Raw genomic sequence first — 12925 nt, 5'->3', positions numbered from 1 at the left:
TAGGAGCATTCATGTTCCTCTCTGTCACCAAGCGTGTCACCTCCATTTCTCATGAAGTAAGGCTCAGTGCCACTCTCTCTTGCTAAAATCCTCTCCAGTCCCTGGTGTTGTTGTTCTTTAATTAAAATTTGGCCTTCATGCTCCAAGGCACCTGATGGTCCACTGCTACTGTTATTTTCATGATTGGCTTCATGCAGTCTTAGTGATCTCAGGGTTTTTGGCATTCCTATTTCACGCTGTACATAGGTGTCTTGCACCCCTATGTATATATCCAATATGTTCTAATGAACATATTGGGATGTAAGCAACAAGGATATGGATCTAAAGTTATTAACTAAAAATTACCTGAACAAGAACCAGGGAAAATTTATGGATTTACTTTAAAACAAAAGAGTACAAAACCATGTATCTGTTTTATTGTTATTACAGGTTTCTTCCAGGATGACTCATCTCTGACCCCAAGCCTGACATTTTTGTTTGTTCTCTTGCTGCCAGCTGTTGGTTGCCCATTCTCCAGATTCCTTCAGGCACCGCTGATGGGGAGACTCACCAGTCCCAGCCTGCACCAGTGAGCCTCAAAGAGTGCCTTTCCCAAAACCTTCATTATCTTCTCCATTCTCCACCTTTCTCTTTCTTCCTTTGCCCCCCACTCATCCTTGCTCAGGTCTTTTGCCTTCAAAACACATAGGTTGAGGTGACAGGTGCAGAAAGTGCATGTTTCTTTACCCTGGTCACACCTATTGCTGTCCCTGCCCATTCTTCATTACTCATTTGTCTTAGTTTCTGCCTCTTATAAGACTATTTGAACTGCTCCCACAGGGGTGACTACACTTCATGTAAGCAGTCTTGAACTGGGTGGGTTATTCCAAATTGTTTAGCAGCCAGAAAAGGAGATAGCAAAGGAAGGTAACTATTTGTGAGTTTTGTGCTTCTACAGCTTTAATCCTGCTATCAATAGCTGAGTTAAAGCTTAGCTAAGAGACATCCCTCTTTCCATGCACAACAGATCTTTCCTAACAAGATACGCAATGGTTGCTGTCACAGGACACTGGTCCCCACTTGGGACATACTGTGCCACAACTAAATGTGTAAAGAATAACACTGGAGAATGGCTGTGCTGGTAGCAGGCACGAGAGGAACAAAAAGCTTTGTCTTAGAAAGTGCAGCAGAGATTGTGTGTGGATCCCTGACAACTGCTTGTACAATGATACAGACCTCTTTATGGGGTTCAAATAGTCCTTCAGGTGGTTTACAAGTATATTGGCCTACATGATGCTGACACAGGCAAGGTTAAGCAGTCAGGCTTTACGGAAAAGGAGTAACAGGAAAGGATAATGTGCAAGAAACATTAGACAGGAGAGATGTGAAGACATTTTTCATCAAGAAGAACAATTAGAAGCAAAATAATAAATTAGGCACGTATTTGCTGCTAGTTGTGTTGCACTACCCTTTACTTATTATGTGCTTAATTGAAAGTTCTTTTAAAGCTATTATTCTGAAGCACCTTGATTTCTCTGGGACCTGTTTCTTGACCTCAGAAATAAACGAGAATCGACAGAAGTTCATCCCCAGTATTACTACGTCAGTTTGGAGAAATGCTTTTAAAGTCAATTAAACATTCAGAAATAATCATCCTCCACAAAACCACACCTATACCACAAACTTTTGCCTTCATAGTTGTAAAAGCTGGAGATATCATTTATGGCCAGTGTATTTTTGTTAACAGCTGGTCTTGTGTTGGGCGGTTATACCAGGAAATAACATGTTTTTCCATGTACAGTATCAGGGATCAACAAAGGCCCATTGCTCCCCAAAGGTTGGGGAGAAGTGGAGATCCCCAGGGGACCAGCCAAGCAGAGGTCTCCCCAGCTAGGGTGCATCCCACTGATCCCAGTGAGGGAGCTGGGCAAGTTGTGGGGGAAGCAAGCACAGCCCCCAGCCCAGGACACTGGGCAGCCCCACGGGGATGGGGATGCGCTGAGGCCAGGCTGGGATGTCAGCTTGCTGGCATGGATCAGCATCAGGCCTGATGAGGGGAACTAGGGTCAGACACAGCCCTGTGATTGCCAGGCCCATGGGCTGGAGAGTGTCCCAGGTGAGCTTGGTCAGGGCTCTTGAGGCTGGCAGATGTCCCCAGGCCCTGATGTGCGGTATAGTTTGTTTGGGTCTTCAGGGGCTGTCTGTTAACCAGTTCAGGTTATGTTGGTGTCAGGTGCAAGTTGCCACTACAATAGATGCAGCGTCTTTAGTTGAGAGCTGAGTCTGCATTGCACCAGATGCAGGTCTATGGTAAGATGCATGTCTGATCCAGGCTCAGTGCTGCACTCTTAGGAGCCAAGAGATGCTGACTGCTCAGGAAACCAAGAGCTGTTGGTTGAGTAGCTGTCTCAAGCTCAGCACAACTGAAGACTTGTGATGTGCACTGCAACTCTCTTTCCTGCATGTGTTATGAAGGGTGTTCTTCCTCTCAAAGCGAGGTTTTCCCATCATTGAAAAAGGAGCAGAGATAAAAAGCAAGATTGCTAACATGAAGCCAAGACCCATCCCTTCCATGCAATGTACGTACCTCCATCATGAGCTCTGATATACAGGTTCATGTGTGGGGTGACAAGGAAGTGGAGGGGTCTAATACTCACTCTGTCATGCAAAAGAAATGTCTCTTGGAAATGTACCCACACCAACACCTCTACTCTATAGTTGCAACAGAAGGGGTGTAGGACCTACTTATAAAGGGCTTTATAATTTTCTGCTGCCTTGCTGGGCTTTATGAGCACCTCCTCCCAGTGTTCTTTCTCATTTATGAGCACCCCATATCAACCAGTGTGCCTAACTCCTTACTGGTCTGAGTGCCTGTGCACTCAGACATATAGTACTGCCTCCCCAAATGTGTCCACCCTTTCTAGTTTCTGTTTCCTCTCCACTCATTTAGATCAGGAAACACAACAAAATTTGCAGACTCAGTAATTCGCTGGCAATGTGTGTGCGTGGCAAGGACATGTTGCATGAGGAGGAAACGCCCCGCTGTGCACCAGTGAAAGGCTTACAAGCTGCCAAGTTTCATTTCTACAGCTGTTATGAAAAAAAAAAGAAAAATAGTTTCGTTTTCTGTCTTGTGACTGTTTTGACAAACACACCCATGGCATGCCAACAGATGTAGCAAAGACTGCTGTGATGGTGTTTAGGTCAGAGTCCCTTCCAAGTCAAAAAGCGGCGAGTTTCGCTTTCCATATCATAATTAAGGTGGGTTGGTCCTTGGTTTCTCTGTGCTGCAGTGAACATATCCCTAAATAACAACGGTAGGGAGTTCAGAGGTCACATGAAATGCCAGATACATTAGTATACATCAGCCACTCATTCCTCTCAACATTTATATCATGTAATTCACTCAAGCACTTTTCCCTGAATAAGAACTGCAAAATCCCACCCATGGATTTGGATTTCTTTAAGTCACTTAGGAAAAAGGATTACACTGTACTTTTCCTGCCTCATGTTGATGCAACTACAAAACGATTGTGGATGTACTTTTGACTGCTTTCTTTAAAAGTGGCTTTGCCCATTATTTTGATGCACTCCACTAGGAGCCAAGCAATATAAAACCACCTGTGCTAAACTTAGCATTACTTTGTTTCTCCACTCCCTAAATGGGTAGCAGGATAGTTTATGCGAATACTCAGCGCAGAAGATAGATGATTGACAGAAATTCATTTTTCTATAAGAATAGGATGGGTTCACCTTGGTTGGACACCAGCTGCTCACCAAAGCCACTCTATCAGTCATCTTCTCAGCAGGAAGGAAGGAGGGGAATACGACGGCAAAAAAACCTTATGAGTCAAGACAAAGGCACTTTATTAAAATAAAAGCAAAGGCCATGTGCAGAAGCAAAGGAAAACCAAAGATCTGTTCTCTATTCCCTATCAGCAGGCAACGTCCAGCCACTTCACAGGAAGTAGGGTTTTAGTATGCATAGTGGTTGCTCTGCCTCCAATAAAGACAATTCTTGTCATACCCCTGCCACTCCAGAGATCCAGATGAACCCCTGTAGCCTTGTGGCACCAGTGTACACTGTACACTAATGTCTACCAAGGCTTTTTACTTCTGTGGGTTTGATGTGCCAGGCAACTGAATCCACACAGTCCAGTACGCCTGGTCATCGCTTTTCTCCTCCTGGTCACACAGAAAGAACCGAGTGTGCCATGTGCTTCCTTTCCCTCTGATCAGGGCAGGAGAGGACTGATTTTTTGGGGCATGCCTGACAGTCAAGGTGCTGGCCCATAGGGATGAAGAGTTACCAAGATTATCTCCAAAGTTTTGGAGAAGACTTGACTCCAAAATTTGAGGTTGATATCTGGGCAATACATCACTGCCAAATTGTTAGAATATGAAGCTGGAGCATTTTCTCCACATTACTCGTGTGCACAGGACATCTTTTGGATCTTTGGGGACCTCATAATTGTTTAGATCACTCTATATGACTTTCATCACCAATAAATCTCTCAGAATGGATGCCTTCATCTGTGGCAGTACACTTTCCCAGTGAGTTCACAAGATCTCCCTTGAATGGATACCTTGCCCTCACACTTGAGAGGAGCTGTTTTCAGAGACTGGAAATTACTGCCTCTTTTCCAATTCCTCTCTCATCTCTCCAGTTTCTAGTAATGGATCCTAGCTGTTTGGCTTTCTTACCTTCCAACTGTTAGTGGTTGAACCCATTATCCCAGCATTGGAGCAGCCAGGCAGAAGTCCACTCACCTGCCTAGCAGCTGTAATCTTTCCGCTTATTTCGAAGTTCAGATGAAGTCAGGGACCAGGTAGTTTCTGCTTTCTGTTTGAATCCTCTCACTCTTTCTATTTTCAGACCTTTACTACTCTTCCTCCTCCTCCCTTACTAATTGACAATATTAATCCATTCTTTTTTTTGTCCACTGTTTCTTGGTACTGGGAGAATTGCCGTAGTTCTGTTTGGGTGCCTGTTTCAACCACAGTCTTTTGAGAATACTGAACTGTGGCTCGATAGGCACAGACCAGGCACCAGTACAGTGCTAGAAGCTGCTGGTTTTCACTGGGGTAGGCAAGGTACCTGTGCTGCATCAGTCTGTCAGGGTCACTTGCCTCTTCAGGTATGAAGTCCCAGGGTATGGGAGGTGATAACTGCCCTAGGAACCTGCCCAAATCCTTCCACACACTCTGCCACCATGAGACCAGATGCCTCAGGGCACATTTCAGTGCCCTGGATTTCACAAACCACATACTATGCTAACAGTGTTAATTAGTAGTATTAAACAGCTCATATAAGGATGAACAAGGACCTCAGGAGCCTGCATTATAAAACCACCCACATAATTGCTGAGTATGGAGAGAGATATGTATTCTTTCATGCTCTCCACAAGATACCTCTCCCAGGACAGCAAGGCCATCAATGCCAGGGCAAAGCACAGTGCCATTGTTTTAGTAACATGTTCCCAAGCTCAACAAAATAAAGAGACAAGCAGTGCAGCCAACAACCTCCGTGACCCGCATAGGAACTTGACCCTTAATAACCACTGTTGCTACAGCATGCTTAATACAAAACTGTTGTTATCTCATGCCCCATATTGCAGGTCAAAAGGACTGTGGTGGGCAGACCTTGGCTGGAAATCAAGTGCCCACCAAGCTGCTCTGTCACTTCCGTCCTCAGTAGGATGGAGGGGGAAGGAACTAAGATGTAAAAAACCTCGTGGGTCAAAATAAAGACAGTTTAATAAAGCAAAAGTAAAAAAAAAAATAGATTTTATTCTCTACTTCCCATCAGCAAGGATGTCCAGCCATGTCCTGGGAAGCAGGGCTTCAGCATGTGTAGCAGTTGCTCTGGAAGGCAACCGCTGTAAATCATGAATGCTCCCACTTCCTACTCTTTCCTCTTAGATGTTGTATCTAAGTAGGCGTCATATGGTCTGGAATATCCCTTTGGTCAGTTTGGGCCAGCTGTTCTGGCCGTGTCCCCTCCCAGGATCTCGCCCACCCCCAGCTTACTGCTGACGGGGCAATATGGGAGAGATGAGCGGCCAAAGCAGTGGTGTGTTAAGCAGCTCCCAGTGCAAAGCACAGCACGGTGGGGACTGCTTTGGGGGAAATGAACTCCACCCCAGCCAGAAGTGCAGGCAGTAATACTCAATGACAGAGAAAAACTCGATTAGAAAGGTGGTTCACAGAGAAGTGAATTATTGAACGATCTCCTGTGAAGTATTCATCTTTGGCTTATTGATTCTCTCAGTGTGAAAAGACCACAAGAAACGATGAATTAGGAAACAATTGCATTAGAGGAGCAGAAGCCTTCACGCCCCAGGTGACCTTTACGCCGTGGAAGTCCAAAGCAGCAGCAGCAGCTTCCTCTGGGCGGGGGCTGTCGTGAGAAACCGGGGGACAGTACGGCGCCTCAGGACGCAGGGGTGCCCGCGGCGGAGGCGAACGCTGATTTTCCAGGTATCCTGAAGACACCGCTACACCATTTTAAAAAATGGCACTTCCTGACTCCCGCTGCGGTGGGAGCCCGGAACCATCCCGCCGCTCCCTGAACGTGCTGGCAGCAGACGGACGCCTGACACCACACCCCCCCGCCGGAATCCCGGACACGGGTCGGAGATCGCGGGGGAGGACCCCTCCGGGGGCGGGCCGGTCTCGGTTTCGATTCCCCGAGCAGGCCCCCCACTCCCGCGCTGACGCGGGGGTCGGGGGCGGGACGCGGGGCGGAGTATTAAGGGGCGACGGCTGGAGCGCGCCCCGGGGCTTGTCGGTGCAGGAGGACAGGCAGTCGGGGAGGCAGGTAGGTAGATAGATAGGGGGGGTAGATGCGCAGATGGGTAGATGTGCGCCCGCAGCGACCCCTTCTACCTTCCCGGTAAGCGGAGCGGGGGAATCGGCCGCCCTGAGCCCGTCGGCCGCTCCGTGCGGGATGTGGGCGTGCGGCGGGAGCTGCCCGCGCTGCTCGGCCCCGCACGCGTCCGCTCCGCGGTGCTTCGCGCTCCGCAGCGCTCGGCGTGCTCCGCGGGGGGAGCTGCGGCTCCTTGGGTGTGGCTTCCCCCCTCTGTGGAGGTGGTGTGAATTCCTTTGTATTGGACCGGTTCCGGAGGGCGTCGTGCTGCTCTGATGGGACGCTCGGGTGCGGGATTTGGCGTGTGGGCAGCGGGGGAGGCTGTGCTGTTTGGGAAACCTGCCAGGGAATGTGTGGGGTGGTTGAAGAAGAGTGCATTCCTGCTCCGGCCAGGCATCTGGGAGTGTGTACTGACCTGGTACCGTTTGCGCGGAGGAGCTGGGGGAGTTGAGCTGCTCTGTCCGTGCTTGAAAAGAAGAGGGAGAACTCGTTTAGCATAGCCCGGAGCGAAGCATTGTCTTCAGTGGTTTTGGATCCTTTCCCTGAAAAGCAAAACTCTTTTACAAGGTCGTGGAGTGGTCACTTAACAAAACAGGCTTTTTCAGTTGGAAAGGGGTTTAGGCACTGTGTGTGCTCCAGAAGAATGAAAGCAAAAAGATCTCTCACTAGTTTCTGTGTTTCTTTCCCCTCAGTTTGCGGAAAATGAACTTCAGATTGATAGAAGTTCATGGGTTTATTGAGAATGGGAAGAGGTTTCGATTTCCCATGAAAACATGCAAGAGGGAGTGTTTCCTACCACCGTTTTTACCAACATGCAATTAAACTTGTCAGGCATTGGCTGTGAACTGCATAAGCTTGAAAACCTTGATGTTAGAGCAATCTTAGTGTGTTTTGTTGTTGTTGATTTTTCCCTCATTCTAGATTCAGTGCCTTCTATGCAGGTTGTTTGTCGCCATTGCTTTCTTACCTTGTCATAGAATCATAGAACATGCTGAATTGGAAGGGACCCATCCCTTCCATCACTGAGTCCAGTTCCTGGCCCTGCGCAGGGCACCCCAGGAATCACATTGTGTGCCTGAGAGTATTGTCCAGTCACTTCTTGAACTCAGACAGGCTTGGTGCTGTGACCACTTCCCTGGGGAGCCTGTTCCAGTGCCCAGCCACCCTCTGGGTGAAAAACCTTCTCCTGATATCCAACCTAAACCTCCCCTGATTCAGCTTCATGCTATTTCCTACTCCTGTCGCTAGTCACAAGAGTGAAGAGATCAGTGTTTGCCCCTCCGCTTCCCCTTGTGAGGATGTTGAAGATTGCAATGAAGGATCCCCTCAGTCTCTTCTTCTCCAGGCTGAACAAACCAAGTGACCTCAGCCACTCCTCATAAGGCTTCCCCTCCAGACCCGTCAACATCCTCGTGGCCCTCGTTTGAATGCTCTCTAATAGTTTAATGTCTCTTTTATCTTTTGGTGCCTGAAACTGCACACAGTACTCAAGGCGAGGCCGTACCAGTGCAGAGTAGAGCAGGACAATCATGACAGGAACAGTGCTAGGCTGAGCAAACAACTGCAGCAGTGTAAAGATCTCCCTCTTGGACTGCGTTAGGTCTTGTATGGCTGGGCAAGAGTAGGGATTTCAAGATTGTTTTTGTTTCAGAGAGAAACAAGAGGATTGACTTTTCCCACTGTTGTGAGGTTTTGGGGTTTAATTTGTATTGTAAAACAGTAATGACACTGTGTAAGTAGAGTATTGAATATGCTTCCGCATCAGGTTTTTTGTACATAAAACGGGAGATGCAAGTCCTTTCTGAGTTTACTGGAAATCATAGGTATTTATATGTATAAACAGATGTGTTTCTTGAAAATGCAACTTCACACAGAGCTCAACCGTATGTTCTCTTAGGTATAATTTGTTACTGGTAGGTTACACAGAGGGGAGAATCATTTGAAGCTGAAAGAAAAGAATCATGTTTTGTTTCACTTAGCAAAACAGGATGTGCTGGGGAGCAAGGCCAGACCTGTCACTGCTGCAAGCTGTGAAGCAGTCTTCAACGAAAGCTAGTCATGTGCTTGGGCTGAGTTCAGCTTGCAAGGAAAGGAGGAAGGATGTTCGAAGAAGCCACCGATCCTGGCTGGGATAGAGTTAATTTTCTTCCTAATAGCTGGTATGATGCTGTGCTTTAGATTTAGGATGAGAATAATGATAAAACACTGCTGCTTTAGTTGTCACTAAGCAGTGCTTACCCTAAGTCAAGCTTTTTTCAGCTTGCCCCACCAGCACGGAGGCTGTGTGAGGGCACAGGAAACTGGAAGAGGACACAGCTGGGACAGCTAACCTGAACTGGTCAAAGGGATATTCCATACTCTTGAATGTTATGGTCAGTATATAAATTAGGGAGAAAGCTGGCCAGCGCCTAGTGATCAGGGACTGGCTGAGCATTAGTTGGTGGATGGTCAGCAATTGCATTGTGCATCACTTGTGTTGTTCTTGTTTTGTTCTTGTTATTATTATTATTATTATTTCCCCCTTCCTTTTTTGTCCTATTAAACTGTCTTTACCTCAGGCCATGAATTTTACTTTTTTTTGTCCGATTTTTCTCCCCCATCCTGCTTGGGGTGAAAGGAAGGGTGGGGAGTAAGTGAACATGTGTGTAGTGTTTAGCTGCCTGTCAGGTTAAACCATGACACCACCTTAAATCCCGAATGATGTATCATGGCCTTGTGTGAAGACCTTTGTCACCAAATTAATCAGCAACGCATTGAGGTCTTGCCTATAAACAGAGAGGCGTCTGAGATTTTTTGTCTTTTGGTAGTATTATTTCTCCTTTTAATTTTTCTAGGGGCTTTGCCAAGAGGGATTCCATTTCAGTGATGTGAAGGCACCTTAGGGACATGCTGTGACATACAAAGTGGTCTGTAGGAGCCGGTCTATCAGGTTTCTGTTACCCTGTTCATGGTATAAAACTCTGGTTTCCTAGGGAGCACTTAGGGTCTAAGGTAGGTACAGAGCTGGTGTCCTGGGGTGTGTGCAGCTACCTCTTGTTGTGGAAGGTGTTGTCTTGTTCCCGATAATGTGCTTCTAATTTTCATTTTCTTGCTGTGTTGCTTCTTGCCTAGTACCTTTCCTGTGTGCAAGTCAACCACAAATCCCTACTCTAAACATTTGTAACATTTCAGTGTCCATGTCTTGGGGTTTTGCATGGGTTACTGCAAGTCAGCAGGGCTGGCCCAGGACTTGTGGCCAGGTTTGGGTACTGTTTCAGTGGTCTTGTTTGTTGGTCATGCATCTGAAGAAGAACTGAGCTACCAAGCAGTGTCAGCTCTGTGAGTTTGGTATGTGACTAGCTGGAGACATCAGGCATCTGGACTTTGTTATTAGTTGTTATTGTTATTACACAAATAGAAAGCAACATACAGTGGTAATCTGGTGAAGGAGGACCTCAGGAGGTCATTCAGGTGAGTCCTACCCAGAGCAGGGTCCTGGCCCTGAGCTTGGGTTTTCTTGTGTCTGTATTCCGCTTGCTCCCCTTGTTTCATTCAGACCTTGCACACGTCTCTTCTTTATGTGGTTTGTAGTAGCATTTTAGGTGTTACCAGGCCTTTGAGATGTCTGTGCTAATTGCATCCTGAAGTGCATTTGACAGTTGTTGATAAGGATGTTATGTCTTGCTTCTCACAATGTCTGTGCCCTACAATCATCTATAGTCTACGTTTCCAGGGAAAACCTTGGTAAAAAATGAAGAGCAGCTTGGGATTTTCTGTCTCACTCGGTGCACCACCAGCCATTTAACATCATTTGAAAGCACAGCCAGAACTGAGAAGTCGCACAGCTGACTTCCAAAATACAGAAATAGCACTTGCATATTAGACCCAGTTCAGGTGTGAATCCCATCTCAAGAGTGAGATGTGCTTTGTGCTGTCAAGGTGCGCTGATTCAGTGTGGTACTGCACTGGTGGAGCTACAAAAAGTCAGTCTGAATTCCCCTAGTAGTAATTCTGGCTGACACTTAGGAAGTAAGAGTATCTAGAGAAGCAAAACTCCGTAAGCGGTATTTAGGGTTGCTTGTGTCCAGTTATGGAGATTGTGTTCAGGTCTCCACTTCAGACTGAAACAACCCAATAAAGTTTTCTCTCAATTCACTTATCTTGGAAACCGTATTCTTTGTCCTTTTAGAGGCAAACAGCTACAGAGATGCATGCTGTCTTTACCTTTGCAGCACTGTGATGCATGGGACACTGAGCAGCTGTAGAGCACAGAAGCAATAAGGGAACTTCATTTGGTCCAATTTGTGCTAAACTCAGGGCAACATACACTGGTAAGAAGCTATCACTATACCACTCTACTTGCCCTAATCGAAATTTGCTCTTGAATCTCATTCATAATTTTCCTAGTGGTGCTGGCTTTTACCGGGAACAAAGGGTCTTTTGGCATTTCCAGTTTCTGGTAGAAATCTGGCAAGGTGACTTCTTACAGAATTGGGTTTTTTTATTTGGGTTTTTTTTGTGTTATTTCATAGGGCAGAGTGAGAATCTATCTAATGATTAGCTATGTCTATCTGTCTGAATATATCCCTAACGATACGGATGTCTTACGAGAAGCTGTCTAAATTTGTTTAGCTTTTTATTTGAGTTGACCAGCTTCTCCAAGATGAGCTGACATTTTACAAGGGCTGAACACATCCTTTATGAGATAGTGGCTAAACACTCGATTAAAATGTTGTTCAGATAGTCACAAATAGCACTATGACCTTTTCCAGACTAAACAGATCCACGAGGATGTCCATGTCTAAATTTCAGCTTCTTTCTCCTCTTCTGTGAGAAATTTCCAAATGTGCTGCTTGTAGCCTGGTCGGTTATAATCTGTTCATTTTTATCTCTACTGTTTCTCCAGGGCCTCCTCTGAAAGTATAGGTGATCTCCAGATTTTTCATTTGACTTTTCAGCATTCAATGGAAAAGCAAGACTGAAAGAAGGAAATTTTTTCCTGCTTTTCACTGCCAAGGTTATTCAAAGGTTATGTATTCAAAGGTGGCTGTGTTCTGTAACTATATCTTTGGTAGCTGTTGTTGTCAGGAAAACAGGTAAAACTGGCTAACAGTTATGGCCTGCTAGAGCCTTCTCATCTTGTATTTTTCCTCTCTTTTACTGACTCTGCCCTGACATTCACATATGCCTTTATAAGGTTATAATGAAAGTCATAATGAAAATGTCATTTGGAAAACTTGCATGCAGTGTCCTCTTGGTAAGTGACTGTGGGACTGCCTGGACAAGTGGTGCCAGTGGTGAGCACGTGGCTGGAGGGGTCCCTCTGATGTAGCAGGCAGGGTGATGTGATGGTTCCTTCCTGGTGGCACCATGCTCTTGAGTCGGCATGCTTTTGTTGAGCAAGAGCTAATGAGAACCCTGTGGTTTCCCGTTGAAAAACATGAATTATTTGAATGCTGATGAAATGTATTTGGTTGTCACTCAACCACAGTTTAGATGCATTGTTGGGGTTTTTTTCTCCCTACTTATTACCAGTTTATAATGTCTGCCTTTTAGGTTAAGGAGGAAGAAGGAGTAATTCCTCTGCTTAATAGGATTGAGGAAAGCACCATCTTTAGAACTCATATTTCCTGAAAATATGGGGATTCTCATTTGTAACCACTATTTTAATTCAGATGCAGAGCTTCTTAGGTTGCTGTACTTCGTTTGTTGCTTGCATTATGGAAATCTACTGTACCTCAAGAATAAAAACATAATTCTACCAGTGAGTAATGCCATAGGGATGAATCCTTAAACTTTAACTTGCACTATCAACAATAATTAAAAGCATGACTGTGTAGACCTTCTGCTTTTTCTCTGTAAATTAAAGTGTCACACAGTTTCTTATTTAAAAATGTGTAAAATGCAGACAAAAACTGACTGCTTGTGCTCACTCTCAGATTTATAAAGCTTTTAGTATTGCCAGCTTCAGATATTCAGAAAGCACAAGCTGGCCCCTTGAGACTGATAGCTGGCGTAAAGAACACAACATTTTTCAATAATGACAAGTGGGTCTTCTGGGCAGTCTCTGTCCGTGTTTTCAAGCTTATGTTCTGAAGC

General features: G+C 45.7%; 1 protein-coding gene across 4 annotated transcripts in view; it reads left to right on the top strand.

The window, feature by feature from the left end:
- Positions 1–6747: 6747 nt before the first annotated feature.
- Positions 6748–12925, top strand: part of TRANK1 (tetratricopeptide repeat and ankyrin repeat containing 1) — a 52678-nt gene continuing 46500 nt past the window's right edge. For 3 of the 4 annotated variants that reach the window (XM_017823470.1, XM_017823452.1, XM_017823478.1), the window contains exon 1: positions 6774–6803. The gene's annotated coding sequence lies outside the window, so the exon portion shown is untranslated. Of the gene's footprint in view, positions 6804–12925 lie in introns of all 4 variants that reach the window. The other variant, XM_017823461.1, reaches the window with a different exon arrangement.

The sequence above is a fragment of the Lepidothrix coronata genome, unplaced genomic scaffold, assembly GCF_001604755.1.
Source record: "Lepidothrix coronata isolate B3197 unplaced genomic scaffold, Lepidothrix_coronata-1.0 Scaffold3, whole genome shotgun sequence".
Taxonomy (NCBI): Eukaryota; Metazoa; Chordata; class Aves; order Passeriformes; family Pipridae; genus Lepidothrix; species Lepidothrix coronata.
This window is presented reverse-complemented; position numbering and strand designations above follow the sequence as displayed.